The sequence below is a fragment of the Phoca vitulina genome, unplaced genomic scaffold (genome assembly GCF_004348235.1).
Source record: "Phoca vitulina isolate PV1807 unplaced genomic scaffold, GSC_HSeal_1.0 scaffold8, whole genome shotgun sequence".
Lineage (NCBI taxonomy): Eukaryota > Metazoa > Chordata > Mammalia > Carnivora > Phocidae > Phoca > Phoca vitulina.
The window spans coordinates 79956473-79976557 of record NW_022589711.1 but is presented as its reverse complement, the minus strand read 5'-3'; the positions used below and the strand labels follow the sequence as shown (position 1 = coordinate 79976557).

The 20085-nt window shown below is 43.0% G+C and overlaps 1 long non-coding RNA gene across 1 annotated transcript in view; it reads right to left on the bottom strand.

Moving 5' to 3' along the window:
- Nucleotides 1-2272: 2272 nt before the first annotated feature.
- Nucleotides 2273-20085, bottom strand: part of LOC116634116 — a 45484-nt gene continuing 27671 nt past the window's right edge. The window contains exons 3-4 of the long non-coding RNA XR_004299861.1: nt 7153-7233; nt 2273-3680 (exon numbers count right to left, since the gene is read on the bottom strand). This is a non-coding gene — a long non-coding RNA (uncharacterized LOC116634116). The remainder of the gene's footprint in view (nt 3681-7152; nt 7234-20085) is intronic.

Here is a 20085-nt window from a genome sequence, read left to right as displayed (position 1 = left end):
TTAGGAACGAGCGTTTCATGAGGCCGATCTCCAGACAAGACAGAAAGCAATGATTCATTACCTCAGCCTTCTGTTTCTGCCTGCACTCAGCTCAGGAAGACATGAGGCCCTAGTGCTCCAAGTTCCCATTCGTCTTTACTCTTGAAAGGTCACTTTGAAAAGACTGATGAAAACTTGACAAATGTAAATATTAGCCGTGTCTTGAATGACGAGCATTTCTCAAGCAAGAAACTAGCAGTTATTTTACGGAGGGGTCTAAAATAAAAATCACCCCGTGGAAGCACGTCTTGCCCTAACACTACAGCTCAAGTACCCGGAGTTTGCAGTCCCTCAGGTTCTGGGTTCTGAGAAGAGAGGATTTCTTGATGTAGGTGAGACCCACATGGACAGGCATGGACCAGCTTTGACGAATTCTGGCTTCTCAAAATAAATCCGTAAACGAAGGGACTCTTTCAGTGATCACTGAAAATGATAAATGGGCTGGGAAATTGATAGTTACGTGAGAAGACACCAGAAATGGTTTGAAGAACTAAGTTGAAGAAGAAAACCCTGGGGAAGCTGAGGGAACCTTGGGGAGAAGAGCAGTTGGTAACAGTCATCAGATATTTAAAAAAAAAAACAAAAAAGAAGTTATGTAAAAGATGGTGAGCCAGATCTTTTCAAATCCACAGGGGGTCGGGGCTCCTGGGTGGCTCAGATGGTTAAGCATCTGCCTTCGGCTCAAGTCGTGATCCCAGGGTCTTGGGATCAAGACCCACGTCCGGCTCCTGGCTCAGCAGGGAGCCTGCTTCTCCCTCTGCTTCTCCCCCTGCTCGTGCTCTCTCTCTCTCTCTCTCTGTATCTCTGTGTCTCGAATGAATAAATAAAATCTTTAAATAAATAAATAAATAAATAAATAAAAAATAAAAAAAATCCACAGGGGGAAATGAGAAAGTACACTTAACTAGCCACCTAGTCCTCTAGCCCATTTTTGCACACTCCTTCCTCCAACTACTAAGCTCTGATCCAAAAGCTACTTACAGAACCTGGAAGTTTGTGTTTCGAGACCATATATGCTCTTAATTCATTCTATGGCTTTATCTTCATAGCCATCACTTTTTAAAATGACTGCCAAACAGCTATTGACCACGCTTTAACAGAATATGAGATCATTGGTAAAATATAAGATTTTGAATAAGTAGACACATTACCTTAGCCATCACTTCTGTCCTTCAAAATCCCCTCGCTACCCATGGCCAAGGTCACTGGCACCTTATAAAAATGATAAACAGGCTTCAAAGATTTCAAGAACTCTCTGGGCTTCTCTCACACCGCATTTGGCGTCAAGCCCTCTCCCTCTGGTGTGGCTCCCTAAGATGCCATTCTGTTGTCCCAAACCTGGAGTCTCCACAGAGCCTCTGGATGGATAATTCAGTTGTCCTGAAACTTTGGGTTTTTGGTTTTTTTTCAGCCCCAGTTCATTGGTCGTCTCATCCTCAGTTTCATATCTTGCAGCTTATCCGAAAATCCCACCCAACATTACCAAGCAGCTCTTATTCCACAATTCAGCTCCCTGAAGAAGGCTTCTATTCTCTGGGAGGAGAAGCTCACAAGTAATACCGGCAGGAATGCTAACATAAGATCAGGAAGACCTAGCCAACATTGTACAAATGGTGCTCTTTGGAACAAGTCGAGTTAGTGGATTACACCAACACCAGGATTCCATGATCAGATAAGAAGGGAAAATATTAGGTTTATCACTCTACCCCAGTGACACACAATAGATACACAGTAAGTACTATTAATTGAATACATGGATTAAATACATATCTGCAAGACTTCTCAAAAACTTTAAAGTTCTGGTATGCATTATAAATCTCCAAGAGGGTGACGATTTGCTCAAAACTTGCTCAAGGGATCCCTCTCTTATTTTTCACTGAACATCAACTAACATTTCATGGAACACTATTATATTGAAGAACTCAGTTTGGAAAATGCTGACCTAGTTCCTTTTTTCCCTCCAATGTGATTTCTCTGCTATATTTTAGCCAGTCATATCTTTGACTCAAAACTACCTAAAAATAAATAACTATTTTTGTAATGCATATTTTTCTCCAAACCACAAGAGTTTCCTACCTGTGCAGTCAGTTTTTCAGGGAGTCCCGCAAAAAAGCACCACAGGAGAGAATTACTGGCCTTTTATAAGATCCATAGGCATTAAAGAACTTGACCGATTGTTTGGGTCCCAAATAGTAGAGGCTATTTGGTGATTTATTGTTATTTTCTGCCCAAAATACCTGATTCAAATAAATTAGGCACCCACAGTTTTTAATGTCAGTATGGTTTTTATGCAGTAGCTTTCCTTTGAGGGGCATGTATGTATCCTAGAAGCTTAAGTGCCAATTCACAATTCAGTTTCCCGTGCTTCCCTAGAGACACCTGCTTCCCTTGCCTTCTGTGGATGCCAAGAAAATGCCTGAGCCAAGAGATGTAAAGGAATCCACAACTTTTCATGCATCTGTGCCTTATATGCATTTACAGTTAATTATAATAATATTGTATCTATCCAGAAATCGCTGTCAGAAGCAGGTAAGAAATACGAAGTTGAAACGGTCCGAGTGGCCAAAAGAGACATTTATTTCATGGTTTACGGCCAGAAGTGTATACACCTTCTTCATTGCAGTGACCCTCATACTTTCACTCAGAGCCAACTTATTTTTTATCTCGTACATAATTGCAACAAGTGTAAGGACTTGTTTCAAAGTTTAAGGACAAGTTTAAAATTCTAAGAATTTTTTTTAAAACAACAGTCTGCTGGGCATGACGGGCAAATGGCGCCACAGCAATGATCTGCTCCTTGACCCAGCATCCCTTTGGTTTTGAGAGCCGTGGGCTTTATGTCTTTATACCTGTAAGGCTGGCTGGTCTCTCAACTGTGGAAGCAATCCCCCTTGGGAAGGACAGGCAGGAGAAGGAGCTCAGGACCAGTTCCTTGGTGGCTCAGCATCACGCTGGTTTCAGAGTCCTGTTTGGATGGTAGTACCCCACTTGTCCATCACTGAGTTCTGTCATGTTCCAAAGACATATCCCCACCTTATACCAATCTGGTCCCTTTTGAAGTTTGCTTTGGGTCAGTCCACTCTCATTTGAAAGTTGATTTTTTTTCCGTTTAGGTATGATGATTCCACTTTTCAACACCAAAAAGTAGGACATAAAGTATGATGACAAATAATTTTCCGACTTGTGTATCCTATTTAGTGACACATTTAACAAATTATCATTAAAGCCAAATCCATATAAAATGATAAATTCAGCTATATATATTTACTATATATATCATTAGCTATACAATTTTTAAACATTAGAAGTTGGAATTTGCCCTTTAAAATCTGGCTTATGTGGCCACCTTTGTTCCATGTACCTATAGAAGGACATATTTGTTTCTTGAATTAACTTTACTTCTCTCTGCTGTGGGGATATTTTTGCATATAAAAACATGTCCAAGCATTTTAGTTTCTATGGCACTAGGAAAAAATGAAGCCCATTTTCTTTACGGAAAAAAAAAGTAGCCAATTTCTATGCATGTAGGCATATGTGTCTCCCTCTGGGGAGAGGAACGCTGGCTTCCTGGCCAAGTCAAACAGGCTGGTTCAGCGCCGAGGCCTTTTATAGCCTGAAGATCTGGGCTGCATTTCCCTCATCTGTAAAAATAAAGCACAAAACAGGGCTACTGTCAAGTTTCAAATGAGATAATATGCGTGCTAGTGCTTTGAGAAGGGCTATAAAAATACAAGCCATATAATTACCAGCGGAGTGGGGATTCCAGCAGGCACCATGGTAAATGTGGTCACAGATCAGGGGTAAAGACTCCCAGGACACCCTGCAAGGCCAGGCCCCGCTAGTTCTTAAAGCTGCAGAGAGGTCCCCACCCCCACCCTGGCAGTATGAGACAGAGACTCAACTTATCCTTTTCTGCTTCTTGTGGCCCTAGAACTCTGCTCCCCCAACCACTCCCTGAGGACAAAGTAAAGTAAAACAGACAGCAGTAGAAGAAAGCAATGTGTACTCATTCTTATGAGCCTTGCCACGTTAATACTGATCCTTTCCTGGGATAATCGATTTATACCTATAAGTCTGGCTGACCTCTCAACTCTGGAAACAATCCACCTTGGGAAGGACGGGGCAGGATTAGGAGCTTTTATATTGCGCTATACATTGCTCCTATTTTAAATTTTTATATACATAAGACATATATATGATATATGATATATATATAGAGAGAGAGAGAGATGTAGCTGTAGATACATAAAACCAGGCGTTTTATATTGGTGTGAAGCCAGTCCTTTCACTGGAATCATCCATACCTTGTGCTTCTACAGGTCCTTTGAATTCTCTCTATTGATGAGCCAATCAACTATGGAAAGAGCCCAGATGTCCATCAACAGATGAATGGATAAAGAAGATGTGGTGTATATATGTATACACACACACACACACACACACACACACACACACACAATGGAATATTATGCAGTCATCAAAAATAAAATCGTGCCATTTGCAATGACATGGATAGAACTAGAGGGTATTATGCTAAGTGAAATAAGTCAATCAGAGAAAGACAATTATCATATGGTCTCACTGATATGTAGAATTTAAGAAACAAAACAGAGGATCATAGGGGAAGAGAGGAAAAAATAAAACAAGACAAAACCAGAGGGGGAGACAAACCATAAGAGACTCTTGGTCATAGGAAACATACTGAAAGTTGCTGGAGGGGAAGGGGGTAGAGGGATGGGGTAACTGGGTGATGGACAGTAAGGAGAGCATGTGATGTAATGATCACTGGGTATTATATAAGACTGATGAATCACAGGCCTGTACCTCTGAGACCAATAATACATTATATGTTAATTAATTGAATTAAATTTTTAAAAAACGTTTAAAAAACAAAACAAAGTACCTAACTAACTAGTTCTCTACCAGGACAGTGTACACAGAAATGAAATAGTCTGCCTATGGCGACTTTGGCAGCAATAATGCATCTTAGGTCAAGACTAACTTTCTTAGTGTTTCCCTGTGTACAAAACTTACCCCAAATGATAAGCTCTCTCTCTAGACTATGTGTCTGCCCCCCCACCCAAGTTTGTATACTCCATGCTTGTGTACGTGTTCTTCAATCACGTCTTCGTTCATTCAACAAACATGTATCAATCTCCTTCTATTTCTAGTCAGATTTGCCTAAAATATCTTTCTTTTAAAAGAGTTTTTTTTATTTATTCATTTGAGAGAGAAAGAGAGACAGAGATAGAGAGAGACAGAGAGAGGACAAGCAGGGGGAGAGGCAGAAGCAGACTCCCCGCTGAGCTGGGAGCCCAACACAGGGCTCAATTCCAGGACCCGGAGATCATGATCTGAGCTGAAGGCAGACGCATAACCGACTGAGCCACCCAGGTGCCCCATAAAATATCCTTTTTTAAAAAACACATAAACCCTCTGCCTCCTCCTCTCTTTCAGAGCCAGCCCACATATCACGTCCTTAGGGCTACCTTATTTGTGAATAATTGCTCATTGAATTTATCATACAATATTTTACCTCCTCACACACCTACATCCCTTACCAGTTTATGAGTACCCTCAAGGCAGGACTCAGTCTTGACTCTATTTTATTCCTAGTTCCAAATGCTGGCACATAGTAGACAGTCAAGAAATGTTTGTTAATTTGAATTCTATGAGACGGAGCCTGGGTCAGAGTAAGATGAGTAAGACAAGGGCCTTGCCTCAAGGAGCTCACAGCTATCACCTTCCAGTTAGCCTTGCCTACAGCTGGGAAGTTTTCACTCCCCTTTCTTCTTCCCCTTGTTCTTTCCAGCCCTGGATTATTAGGCAAAATAAGCACTACTTAATTGACCAAGGGAAAGGGGCACCTTGGAGTTTTCCTCCTGGTGCTGATGCCCTTAACTCTTTCACTGCCATTCTTGACTTGAGTGGAATATCTTAATAATTGTCTTTATCTGCCTACGTTCACCTTGAACCAGCATCATTAAAAAGGCATTTTCTGGGACGTCTAGGTGGCTCAGTCAGTTAAGTATCTGCCTTTGGCTCAAGTCATGATCCCAGATCCTGGGATCAAGCTCCGCATGGGCTCCCTGCTCAGCCGGGAGTCTGCTTCTCCCTCTGTCCCTCCCCCCATGCTCTCTCTCATTAATAAATAAATACAATCTTTTTTTTTTTTTTAAGCATTTTCTTTGGCACGGTGACTCAACTCAAAGTTTGGTTTGAAGGTGTTGTCAGATATCTCCTTTTTTTTTCCATCTCTCATGGCATGAGTGTTTCACTTCCAACCAGTGATTTGTGTAACAGACCCTTTATTTGAAGCGATGGAAGGGCCAAGAGGGTACCATTGTTGACTATGTTTAGGGTATCAATTGACCTTAATCTAGCCCTGGTCCATTCATTATTTGTTAGTAACTCTAGTGAAAGGCTTGTTGCAGGAAAATGAAACACCTGGATAAAAGGAGGCATCTTGGTCATTGAGTACAATCTGACCCCCACCCAACTGCTCCGTCTATTTGCTTACATGTACCCACCCCTGTGCTCTATTCCATTTCCACTTTGACATCCACTTTCTCCCAAGACAACTCCCCCCACCATAATATAGACTTCCTCACCGTCCTGTTCACTTATCTGGAGTTCACTCCTAGGAGAACCCAGCTCCAGTCCCACCTCCGGTTTGCACAATGTCTAGAAGTCACAGCACATTGCACCAAGTCATAGACATGGAGTGCCACTATCCAACAGCCCATGAGTTCTCTTGGGTTATTTTTAAATGTGAACATATACACATATTTTAACCCTCAATTAGATGGCAAGTTTCTGGAAAACTAAGTCAGTGTTTTTTGGTATAGGGGAATGTGAGCAGTAGGTGTACGATAAATGTTTTATATTAAATGCTCTCCAGATTTCAGTTATTCATGGGGCCCCATCTTTCCCCATTCTCCCCCTCCCCAAGCACAAATCAGTATTGTCACTCTTTAGTCCAACTTCAGGCAGATTTAAGAGTCTTCTCTCACTATCTCTCACTCAGGGGCAAGTCTCCTGCATAGAGGACATCCCCATGAAAATTCAAATCAAGATATTTATGGGAAGTTTGAGCCTGGCGCCCTCACTTACGTATCCTCCTGAAGAGCAGGGACGTTCCACTTCCTTGTTATTGTAAAAGTTTTCTTCTGTCTTTCAACAAGTGAAGATCACCTGGGGAGGAAACAAGTAGTCCCTAAACAAGGAAGTCTCAAAATGTCAAGTATCTATAGTCAGCAAAACTGTCTCCAGGAGCCCTAGGCAGGGACTGCTGACATGAGAGGGTGGGCGAGGTGATGAGCTTACAGTGGTGTGGGGTGGTGACACCAGTGACCTCAGCTGCCACTGCACATCTGCACTCTGCAAAGTAAGTTAGTCACCCTGTCGTTCACTCCTCACCACTCTCCGATGAGAGCAGAACCTGTATTACCCCCATTTAACAGACGAGCAAACGGAGGCTCAATCGGTTTAATAGCAGGCCTGACTTCCAAGCATAAACACAACCACTACAACACATTGAGAAGTTTTTTCTAACAACTCCTGAGGCTCAAGCCCAAGAAATGAAGTGGTGTTAAACACGAGCGGAGTATTCGTTATGAGCACAAACTGATTCTGAAGTTGATTTTTCTAAAATGGCTCCAAATGCAATTTGAAGTAATTTCCAAGTGTCTAGGTTTATTGTGTCAAGGAAGCTCTGAGGATTATAGAATAAAGTTGCTACAAGATGCAGCAAGACCAACTGCTCTGGGTAATCTTGTAAGCTTCAACAACCATGGGCAGAAAAATAAATTCACCCAATTGTGCAGAGCAGAATGGTGCTCCAGGTGAGCCATCTTGATCCAGCCAGTGATCCCACCTTGACCTTGGGCTCTAATTGCCTTTATTGTGGACACGATACAAAGATAGCATTTAATTTATGAGTCACTCAGCTCTATGAGGGTATGGTTGGCAATTCAAAACTTTTCATTCAGTGTTCTAGAGCTGTGTTTTTAAAACTCATTAGTTACATGTTAAATCAATTTAGTGGGTAGTAACCATCAAGAGAGAAAGGGAAGGAGAGAGGGAGAAGAAAAAGAGAAAATAAAGTGCGTTCCACACATTATGAGCAATATTGTTTTGTGAAACAATTTTCAGCTGGAAGTCATTTTTTAAATATAGATGTTTACCTGGAATATGATGTAAAAATCACAGCCTGAAAACACTTGAAAAACACTGGCCTTGGGATGCCCAGGTGGCTCAGGCCGTTTGGGCCTCTGACTCTTGATTTTGGCTCAGGTCATCATCTCAGGGTCGTGAGATCGAGCCCTGCATCGGGCTCTGCACTCAGCATGGAGTCTGCTCAGGATTATCTCTCTCCTTCTCCCTCTGTCCCTCCCCACTCTGTGCTCTCTTTCTCTCTCTCTAAAACAAATAAAAATCTTAAAAAAAAAAAAAAAAGAAAGAAAAACACTGGCCTTGATTTTTGAAGTAAAGTTTCTTCAAAATACAGGCTATTGGGCACCTGGGTGGCTCAGTTGGTTAAGCGTCTGCCTTCGGCTCAGGTCATGATCCCAGGGTGTTGGGATCAAGCCCCACATCAGGCTCCCTGCTCCACGGGGAGTCTGCGTCTCTCTCTACCCTTTCCCCTGCTCATGCTCTCTCTCTATCTCACTCTCTCTCTCAAATAAATAAATAAAAATCTTAAAAAAAATACAGGTTATTGAGTTTCCACTATTACTGAGCTAAACGGAAACACTTCTAAGGTTGTCTTTCTTACCAACCTTGCTGAGCCTACTGAAGAAGTTATGCCTACTGTGTGGCCTTGGGTTAATCCCTGAACTGGAGGAAACCCAGCTACAGCAGCTCCTGCTCACAGCCCCCAGCACGAACCATGTGTGGAGCCTACACCTGCTGCAGAAATCCTCTAGAAGGCACCATGGAGAACAGGGAGTCACTCTGAGACCGAGGAGAGAGCCCTGAGGGGTGTTCGGGTCCAGACGGTTAGCTAGCTACTCGACACTAAAGTTAGCTTTCATTCCTGTCACCGTTATTAGCCAACCCTTCGTCTGACCTTTCCCACTGATGTGGCTTGGCAGAAAATGGGGCTACACAGCATTGTGGAAAATCCTTCAGCATCAATCACATTTTTCCAGAGAATTCACATATCCGCCAGCCCAACTCTGAGGGGCTCATTCAGGTCCAGGAAATGTGCTAATGAGTCAGGCCCTGTTAGCATAATTTCATTATTAAAAAAGGTTCCTATCCTATGAGGAACTATACATCTGCACTCTGTCTCTCTCAGCCTATTCTAATTTTAGGATGTGGGGTTCCATGGTGCAAAGCACACTTCTCTATAAAGCCACAGGAATCCCTTCTGAAATTACAGCTGGGTAATACTTTTTTGTTTCTATTCCATTATCACATCAATTCACTGACAACATGTACCAAAACATCTAGGAAATTTTCAAGCTTTGTACAACAGTTAAAGAGATTTATGCAGAGCAATACTGTCACGACTCATGGTTTCCAATAAAAGGGGAAAAAAACAGACTCCTTATTTCTTACGAATAATCTATCCATTGAAAGGTCATCCACTTGTTTTGTAAAGATCTCCAATGCTCACATGGTCTATAAGCTCTTGGGAAAGTGGGGTGTGTCCTCATGTGAAAAGAAAGAGAAAGCATTAGGGACCTCATGTTTTTAAGATTTTAATTTCAATGCTACGTATTAGAATGGAAAAGTAGCAAAAGAGCCACAACAACATTAATAGCTGCGGTTTATTCCATATTTACCATGTGCCAATTGCTTTATACGCAGTGTCTTATTTAATTCTCCAAACGATCTTAAAAGCAGAGCTGACATTCAGCCAGGATGCAGTGGTAGACTGTGGAGTAACTGAAATGTTTCTTCACCAGTTAGTATATATTCACTGCCCTGAGACCACTGAGTGACAGTGCCCTCCCTCTCCATGCACACAACACCTTGTTCACCCTTTCCTCTTCCCTGGGGACATCCAGGACTATTCCAGGACTAAAGCATAGATACCAGAGACTGTTGTGATTGGTCAGTGTCCATGCTGTACCCATGGTTAAATATTTCCAATGTCACCCCTGACTTAGGAGGTAGACATGATTATCCTCATTTGCAGATGAAGAACCAGAAGCTTTAAAGAGTATGGCACACTCTCTTCTCCAAAGTTGACTACAACAAAATTTCCAGTCATGCATGCCTTCAAGAACCTTGTCACCGGGCCTCTGTTTCTCCTCCCCTAGAGATTGGGTTAGTGATCTCAATGAACAGAATGTGGCCGAAATGATGCTGTGTGACTTCTGGGGCTAGGTTAGCAAAGGCAATTCATTTTCTACTTGGCTCTCTCATGGGACACTCACTGTTGAAATACAACGACCACGTAGAAAAAGCCCAAGCCACACGAAGAGGCCATGTGTAGGTGCTCTGGCTGAGGTCCCAGCTGAGGTCCCAGCTGACTCCCAGCATCAACAACCAGACATGTGAGTGAATGAGCCTCCAGATGACATGGGGGGGCAGCCCCCACCTGTCAAATTACTCCTCAGACTTTGAGTCTTCCAGCGAAGGCCCCAGATAGCAGAGAACGGAGACAAACTGCCCTGAGATACCCTATCGAAATTTCTCACCTTAAAATTTATGAGTATGCAAAATGGGGGGAATTTGTTACATGGCAATACATAATCATAGGAAGGTTAAACAATTTGTCCAAGGTCACACACCTAGTAAGTGGTGAAGCCAGAATCACCTGACTCTGAAAGCTAGCATTCTTAACCACCAGGTGACACTGCTCCTGAGGCAACATGGTAGCCAGAAGATACCAGCTGGACCACCTTGCAGCTGGGTGTGTGGAGTTGATGGATGGGCCAGGGTTGCCATCACTCTCCATGGTGCTAACCCACACACCTTTTATCCTGCGGCTCTCTTATGTATGGTTTCCATTTCCAATTATCATCTCCTGATCCAAGATATCTGCTCCAATTCTAGCCATCACATCTGGATTCCAGTCATTAAGAAGACAGAAAGAAGAGAAAAGCATGCAACCCTCCTCTCAAGAAAATTTTCTGGAAAGCGCCAACACTATTTCTACTTAACATACCACAGTCCAGAACTCAGTCACATGGTGCACCTTGCTGCAAGTGATGTTGGGTGGCCTAGTGTCCTGCTAAAACCTAGAAGCATGTTTCTGTAGGTTCTAGAGTGTAAAAGAAGAAGAGATCTGATATCAAGACACCTGGCAATCTCTGCCATAGAAAAGAAAGGGGATTGGGTAGAAATCAATGATTTCCAATTTGAGCCATGTTAATTCTTCACTTGCTCTACTTTCCCCCAACCTTTTGTTTCTTTAAAAAATACTTATAATCTATTATTAAATATTTTCTAGAGGATTTGAACTGATTTTGCTGTGAAAGTTTTGAATGCCCAGAGACAAAGGAATCCCTTGGCATGTTGCAAGGGGAAATTTGCCCTAAAGGTAATCTGGGTTCACTCTACTGTGGCCCATCAACCCCCAAAGGAATAGAAATGCTGAACAGACCAAGAACCTAAAAAATATATTGTCATGTTCAGCCACACAGGATTAGCTGATGGTTTTGGCTTGGTTGAGAAATAAAAGTTACAACGAACTTTGCAGGAGCCCATTTCTAAGTTGCAAAGTGTATTTTTTCCCCTCTTAAGTGTACATCGAGAAAGTATTTCAGATGACGCTTTCTCAGATGACTACAATGCCAAAAGTGATTTCACTTATCCCTCCCTAAAATTTGAATGTCTACTCTCTTTTCCATTTCTAAGATTCTTCCCAACATGGAAACCATTTAGGTGGGTGGAGGCGGAAAGCAGCCTTGGACTAAACAAACACATCACTTGAACTTCTCATCACAAGCCACTAAGATACACATTTTTCAGTGCTTGATGATTCAATCACAAATAATCCTTTAAAGAAGGGACCTGAAATGCCATGGCCAATGCAAGCAAGTTTAAAGAAAGGAAAATGATATTATCCCCAATAGACAAATCTGTCTTTACAACATTTTGATAAAAATTTGCCACCATGTAAGTAAATAAAACAGAAAGTCCAGGATGGCTTAGCAATAGGGAGAAAAGACTAATATAAAATGTTCCATTGGCACAAAAATACAAAATCTGCTTTCTGAATTGGAGTCTATTTGATCTTAATTAGAGATGTCTTCAACTTGTTTCTGCGAGAAACGGGACTAGAGTTTGGATGGAATGTTTTACCCAGGCTTCCAGGGGAGCTTGGGAAAGAGTGTGTAACAAGAAGGCCTAACCCTAAGAATTCCTCCCTGGAATCTAAAATCCTGATCCTGAAGTAAAACTGGGTAGGAACTCTGTGACCTGCACTTTCTGATGAGAAAGGGGGCGGGGGTCTGTGTTCTGCCCACAGGGGAAGAGGGAAAGCTTGAGTGAAGATAAATTTTGCTATGGATGCTTCCCTCCACCACACAGAAAGCCAGCCAGAACAGAAAAGGAGCAAAAGTCTGCACAGCATTTTGTGAAAGACAAACAGCTTTCACCCTTAGACCTCTATAAGGCTCTTTGCAGCTTGGAGGGAAAGCATATCATCCATACAATTCTGACCATGGAAACCAAGGTTCGGATCACTCATGATTTTCTAGGAATCACCAGCTGGTGAGTGGAAGAGTTCGTACTCCAGCCAGGTCATCAATACCAAAGAGATTATTCTTTCTATGACTTCACATTTCTCTCTCTCTTCACTTTTCCAGGTGTCCACTGTGTAAGGACACACCACATAGGCATTGGTTTTTAAAATATGTCCACAAATTCTTCAAAACTCCTCCTTAAAAATAGAGCCTACCAATTCTTCTTCCTTTTAGCATGAACTGGACTTAGTGACTCACTCCTAACAAACAGAATATGGAGAAAAGACCACGTAATGACCAGGTCATAGAGGGCTGCTGCTGTGTCTGTTGGTTCGCTCATCTGGGGGAAGCCAACACACAAGTTGTGAGGGCAATCAAGCAGCCTTATGGAGAGAATTAAGGCCCCCTTTCAACAGCCAGCAATGAACCGAAGGCTCCTGCCAACAGCCTTGTGAGTGAGCCATCTTGGCAGGGGGCTCGCCCAGTCAGGGGTTCAGGTGACGGTAGCCTCAACTAACATCTTGACTGTGGCCTCATGAGAGGCTCTGAGCCAGAACTGCCCAAAACCCACTCTCAAATGCCTGACACATAGAGACTGTGAGATAACAAATATTTATTGTTCCAAACCACTAAGTTTTGGGGCTAATTTGGTACACAGAAGTAGAAAACTAATAGGGGTGCCTCGGTGGCTGAGTCCGTTGAGCCTCCGACTCTTGATTTCATCTCAGGTCATGATCTCATGTGGAGATCCGTGTCAGGCTCTGAGCTGGGTGCCTGCTTTGGATTCTCTCTCTCCTTCTCCCTCTGCCCTTCCCCCTCTGCTCATGCTGTCTCTCTCTCAATAAATAAATAAATAAATAAATAAGTTAATTAATTAATTTTTAAAAAAGAAATAGATAACTAATAAACTAGAGAGCTCTTCATTCTGTTCCTTGTCTCCCAAAAGTGTATTCTTTTCACCATACCATGTGTTTTTGTTTTTGTTTTGTTTTTATCTCTCTCTACTTTTCAAAGAGTCCAGATTGTTTAAGTACAAACAACCCAGGGGACCCCTCATGCTATTCTTTGGCTCCCAAGCCCTAGCTTTTGGGCACATTTTCCCAAATTCATGATATCCTTTAGCTATTCTGTTCATCTAATTTGAGTCAGCATGTTAGTGTTTAATAATCTGTATCATCCCCTCCAGATACTATGTTTATTTTAACAGGGAACTTCAACATCTGAACCTAAAGGGCAGTTGCAACATCAGGTAGAGTGGGAGGGGGATTTCTGGCCCTTGAACTGCACTCATAGTATTCCGCTGTATTCTCTCTTTGTGGACACCCTACAGGCTATGCTATGCGATTACCCAACATATCCAGGGACACAAATCCTGGATTTGAAAAAGTCCAACAAAGGAAGTAATTGAAAAATGAAAAGTAGAAGGTTGAATCCGAAAAGGCCATATACTGTATGGTTCCAACTCTATGACATTCTGGAAAGGGCAAAACTATGGATACAGTAAAGATCCATGGTTGCCAGGGGTTGGAGTGAGGGAGAGATGAATAGGCAGAGCATAGAGGATTTTTAGGGCAGTGAAACTACTCAGTACGGCACTGTAATGACAGATACATGTTCTTATGCATTTGTCCAAACCCACTGAATGTACAACACCAAGTGTGAATCTTAATGTAAACTATGGACTCTGGGTGATAATGATGTGTTGTTGTAGGTTCACTGATTTTAACAAATGTACCACTCTGGTGGGGGACGTTGATAGTGGAGGGAAAAGGACATGTGTGGGGAAAAGGGGCATAGGGGAACTCGTACTTTCTACTCAATTTTGCTATGACTCGAACTGTTCTTTTAAAAAGTCTATAAAAACCTAAAAAATAAAATTTTATTGTTTTTACTGTTAGTCTGGGGGTGCCTGGGTAGCGTAGTCAGTTAAGCATCTGACTCTTGGTTTCGGCTCAGGTCGTGATCTCAAGGGTCATGGGATCAAGCCCGGCATCGGGCTCCACGCTCAGCAGGGAGGCTGCTTGAGAGTCTCTCTCCCTCTCCCTCTGCCCCTCCTGCTCGTGCTTTCTCTCTTTCTCTAAAATGAAATAAATAAATCTTTTTTCTTAAAAAAATGTAGGTTAGTCTAGATTCATAGATTGTGTAGAAGAGAGGCAGACAGCAATGGAGGAGACCACAGTTTTAAGGAAGGCCTACATCCAACACCAGAATCCTTGATGTCCGTGCGGTGAGGAGCCAATATGGCACCTCACCAACAGCAAAGTCAATTTCTGAGCTATCTGTTTTCTGCCCAGCCTTGGACTAGATACTGGTGGTACAGAAATTATAAATGACTTTCCAGATCTACAATCCACTTAAGGAAACAACGTAACACACAAGAAGAAGAATAAGCGAGAGCAACCAATACAACCCGGGATGATAGAGATTGCTGACATGTGTGGTGGTGAAGCTAGGTGTGAATTAACTAGTAGGACAGGGGTGTGAGAAGTGGCTGAAGTGACAGTTAAATGATGCCAGGTGCAGAAGATAAAAGATAAAAGGTGCAGAATTGGGTGGGAGGAGTAGCTATCTTGGTGGGGATTCAAGTGAAGGTATCTTAGAGAAGCTGACTTCTCAGTGATGTGTTGGAGGGCTATTGCACATGGATTTTCAAAGACATTACTCTACTATCCAGGAACTTGACTTACTCCCCAAAGGCCCAGAAAATGGAGAGCACTCCCGTAGACAAAATGGAACATGCCTGCATAGAGAGACCTGCCTGGTGCTAAGTACTGGCTTTTGCAAGAGGACCTGGTGTTTCCACACAATCATGTACTCTGCTCCCAGACGGAGGCAGCCTGTGGCACCACCCATCTGACCCCAGCTAGGGGTTTCAGGAGCCCGCTCGTGATGCAGGTGAGGCAGGGCTGGTTTGTGGGCCGGGAGTACAGAGCCCAGGGCACTCAGAGGGCAGAATCAACTGCCAGACATACAACAGAAATGAAGGGTGAGGGGGCTGCTAAGGGGGAAGCAAATCGGGAGGAAGGGCCAGCAAGATAGAGACCCTCTGAGTTCAGAAACTCAAAAGCTGAGACCTTTTTATAATACATCACTCTTCAATGGGAAGAGGACGGCTAAGGTAGAGCCCTTAAGCTGTGCGTCTTCATACAGCTCCTAGCTGTAAAACAGGGATGATGACAGAGCTTACCTCATAGAGTTGGCATGAGGATTGGGTGAATTCAAATACCTACAGTCACTCGGAATTATGCTGAGCACGCAGTACGTGCTTAGTAAGTATTAGTTGTTGCTGCTGATGTTACTAAACCCAGACAGAGGCAGCAACGGCTCCTGGAAAGAAAGTTGCCAGAGGAACCCACACAACACTCGGTGACAAAGGTGCCTCGTGACAGCATGCTAGAAATGTTTTCTAAACACATTCTGCCGGGCTGACTGCCCTCTCCCTGCTGTAGGGATGGTCCATTCTGGCCCAGCGCCTGGGATCCTGCCAGAGGCTGTCTTGCCCCACCATCGGCTTGGGGCTGCCCGGGACTGGGGCCCACCGGGGACCATCGAGCGGCCACCACAAGCCTCAGCCCCCAGCACGCGGTCAGCAAGGAAACGCAGCCTCCTCCTTGCAGGGGCAGATGTGACCCGAGCAAATCACGTTGCCCTCATCTCTGGCACAGCTGACCCTGAAGCCTGCATTAATCCCCTCGGTTTGGCAAAGGAGCAGTTCCCAGGGTTATCTTTAGAATTCACCCTCCAAATGCTTTAGCAAGGAGAGACTTTTACTGATGAGTGAAGGGATGAAATGGGTTAGCTCAGTTGTCACAGTCGCAGAAGGAGGGGCCTCGTTGTGTCAGCAGGACAGAGAAAGTTAGCATTTAAAAAACACCAATGGCATCTCCTGAGAACTTTCTCTTTTGCCCTGCCAAATCAGGTCTCCTCGTCACCATCCCCGTTTTATGTGGCCAAGGGTGAAAGATGCAGAAGTCCTGGGAACCTCTTGCTTCTCTTTATAGAGACCCTCTCCCCACAACTATTCTTGGGCTAAAATCTGTGTTCTACTCTTTGGCTCAGCTGGCTCCTACACTTGGAAGCATTTAGCAATGTTGGTCACTCATTCAGAAATATTTATCAAGGACTTACCATGTGCCAGGCACTGTACTAGGCCCTGAGGGTGAAAAGATAAATAAGATAAATTGTGCTCCAGGGTCTCTGTCCACCTGGTGGGGTCACAACCATGAAAAAAGCAATGTAGTAAATTCTGTATCATAAGTTGGTTATCTTATTTTCAGACTTTGCGGAGTGTGCATGAGAGTCTATACCCATAACCCACCACCTGATGAATGTCTTACAGTTTACCCCTGTCAAGGAGAATTACGTTTTAATAAAAGTGCTGAAAGGCAGAAAGGCTTTCAAGACAAAAAAGGAATCCATCTCTGTGGCAGACACTCCTTACTGGTGAGAGAGATGGGGGGCAGGAATTTTCCATGCACTTTTCAGTCATCTGATTCCACCTTCCTTAGAAGGTATCCCCAAAAGCCAAGATTATAACTCAGATGCCCCACTTTCATGCCGAGCATCTTATCAAAAGAATCACCTATACTAAAGGTTTCTCTCTGGAGAGGGGAAGGTTTGCCTGCTGTTAAGAAAAGCAGTGTTTTTTACCATATCTTTACACTAAGGACACTATTTCTCCCAAGACTCAAACCCTTTCTCAGGGGAACAAGATGTCAGCAGTCTATTGTTAATGCATCATCTTCTATCTGCTAAGAGATACCGATGGGTCCCTGGCCATGGAGGTGGGCTTGTCGTGGGTCTGCCCTACAGCTTCAGCTAAAATTAGGCTTTATCTCAGCTGGAAGGGTCTCCTTCTTTTGTGGAAAGCTATTTGGGATGGAAAGGGATATAGTTCTTATTTTTTATGAGCCACTTCTGGCTAAGGATAACTTCACTGGGTGATCTCAACAGTAAGGAAAAGGGGAAACACCCTACACATTTTGGGTGTCCTGGGAAGAGCCCCCCTTTGAACTCTGCCCTGCCCATTGCCACTGGCCATGGCCAAAATTAGGGATAGACTGTCCTGGGGGCCTACCCCGGCTAGGTGGAGACACTCATTTAAAAATAAACAAAACTGGAGAAAAAGCTACTGGAATTGGGTCTGCTGGTCAACAGACTATCATTAGGACAAACACGGTATGAAGGGGTCCAAGAGAGAAGCCCAGGAGACACAGAGATACAGAAAGTTAACAACCTACCTGCAAATTCACCCCATAGAGCGGACACTATCTAATAGCCACCTCTACCCAAGGCCCGCTAAGTGACTGAAATACTAAGTGCTATAAAAGAGGAAAGAGCCAACGAGGAAAGCGATTCTGTGGGTCAGGGGGCAGCAAGTCAAAGAAAACTTACAGAGGACATGGGACTTGTGTTGGGCCCTTAGAGCCCAGACCAAAGTAAAGTAAAGCAATCTCAGAACCAACAACTGTAACTCAAATGATATTTTCAGGTATCTAAGTCAGGGATATGAATTGTATACATGAGGGGTATAGCATACTAACTTACTGAAGCTTGAGCTGGCTCATGTAGTAATTTTTATTAAACTATGAATTGACTTAAACTGGAAAATATTTGTTTTTTTTAAAATGACCAAATCAACCCAAGTGGAAATAAACCAACCATATTTTTCTAAGATGACCAATAAAAATTAAAACAAAGGCGTTCATTCATTCATTTGTTCCTTTGACAAACACTGAGTGTCTACTAGTGCCAGTCAATGTTCTAAGAGAATATAAGGTTCTTGCCTTTGAAGCTTACAGTTTGGTAGGGGGAAGACAGACAATAAAACAGATTGAATAAACAAGTAAATATCTGGAAGTAATAGGTTGAAAATAAAACCAAGTAATGTACTAGAACTATTAATTCAGATTGGGTGGTCAGGAAAGGATTTTCTGGGGGAAGTGACACTTGATAAGAAAAGGAAATGATGAGTAGGAGCTGGGAAGGCAAAGATAGGGTACTGGGATGATTGTTTCAGGCCAAATAAACAAGCATGAAGGACCTAAGGTAGGAGCACTTAATGTGTTCAAGAAACCAAAAGAGAACAAGGGCTAAAAAGTGGTGAGCAGGAGGAAGGTGGGACAAAATTAGTTAGGAAAGCTAGGAGGACCATGTCATGGTAGGCCTCATGGGCCACGGTCAGGGGCTTGGACTTTGCTCTAAGTGTGATGAGAAGCCACAGATGGTTTCAACTGCTGAGTGGAAAATGGGCCGTACAGAGTGAGAGGCGGGGGCAGGGAGGCCACACCAGGTGCCGTGGCAGTAGCCTGGTGAGAGAGGGTGATGGTTTGGATGAGGCATGCATGCCAGCTGACCCAAATCTCAATTTTTCCATTGCCATCATGGGAAAGCATCAGCAAGCTGTTCTTAAGTTACCTGGTGGTTGAAAAACAAAAATGAATTCTCCCAAATAAGGTTCAGTCAAACCATATAGGGATGCCCTTTTCCAACAAGCCATGCTAGAGTTGTCTTAGTCTCAGACAAAAGAATAGAGGAAACACCCCTTTTGGTGTCCTTGAATCTTTAACAGCTTTGGAATTTGAGAAGATGAGTTTGAACTAGCTGGACTGAGTCTTGGACAGCAGAGATTGAAAGGGAGTTTGGCTGCCATACTGAAGAGCAGGGGACACCCTGCATCTCCAGCTAACTAAATCAGCAGTTATCTGTCCTTTTGGTGGAGGATTATTCCTGTGGAAACTCAGTTTTGTCTTCAAAGGATCATAGAGAGTAAGGTTAGAGAACGGGAGTTGGGATTTGAGTATGAATCTCTTCTGATACATTTTGAGCTCTTCAGCAAATCACACACCAGTCTAAAACTGGTTCTTCTTGGCTGGGTGGGAGAAGAAAGGGTTAGATTTCATCAGTCACCATGTGCACAGAATTTTATATAATGGTCTACAAGATACACAGAAATTGTAAAATGCATATTATTATTTGCCAGATGCCAACTGTGTTTATATAACTTGATTTTCTTGGTTAGTGATCTCCATTTTGTAAATTAGTTCAAACCAATAAATCAAACTCCATTTCATGCTATGAGAGAGCTACAGATTAAGCTAGCAAGCCCTGTGTGGGGTTCTTTATAAAAGAATAAGAGAGTCAAACTTGTGTTCTTAATGCCCATTTTATATGCATGACTTGAGTTGAGTTCCTTATGCATAATTCATGTGGTCATTTACAGGCTTTTTCATGACTCTTCCTTTAAGGGTTAACTAACAAAGGACGTTATCAGCCATGGCAACCAAGATGTTATGCAAATCTATCTCAGAGCCAACGGAAAAGGGGGTGGGTTGATTAATTAAAAAGATAGAGGAGGAAAGAGGGATACACATCCCTCTTGATGTTACTCATCATTTATTAA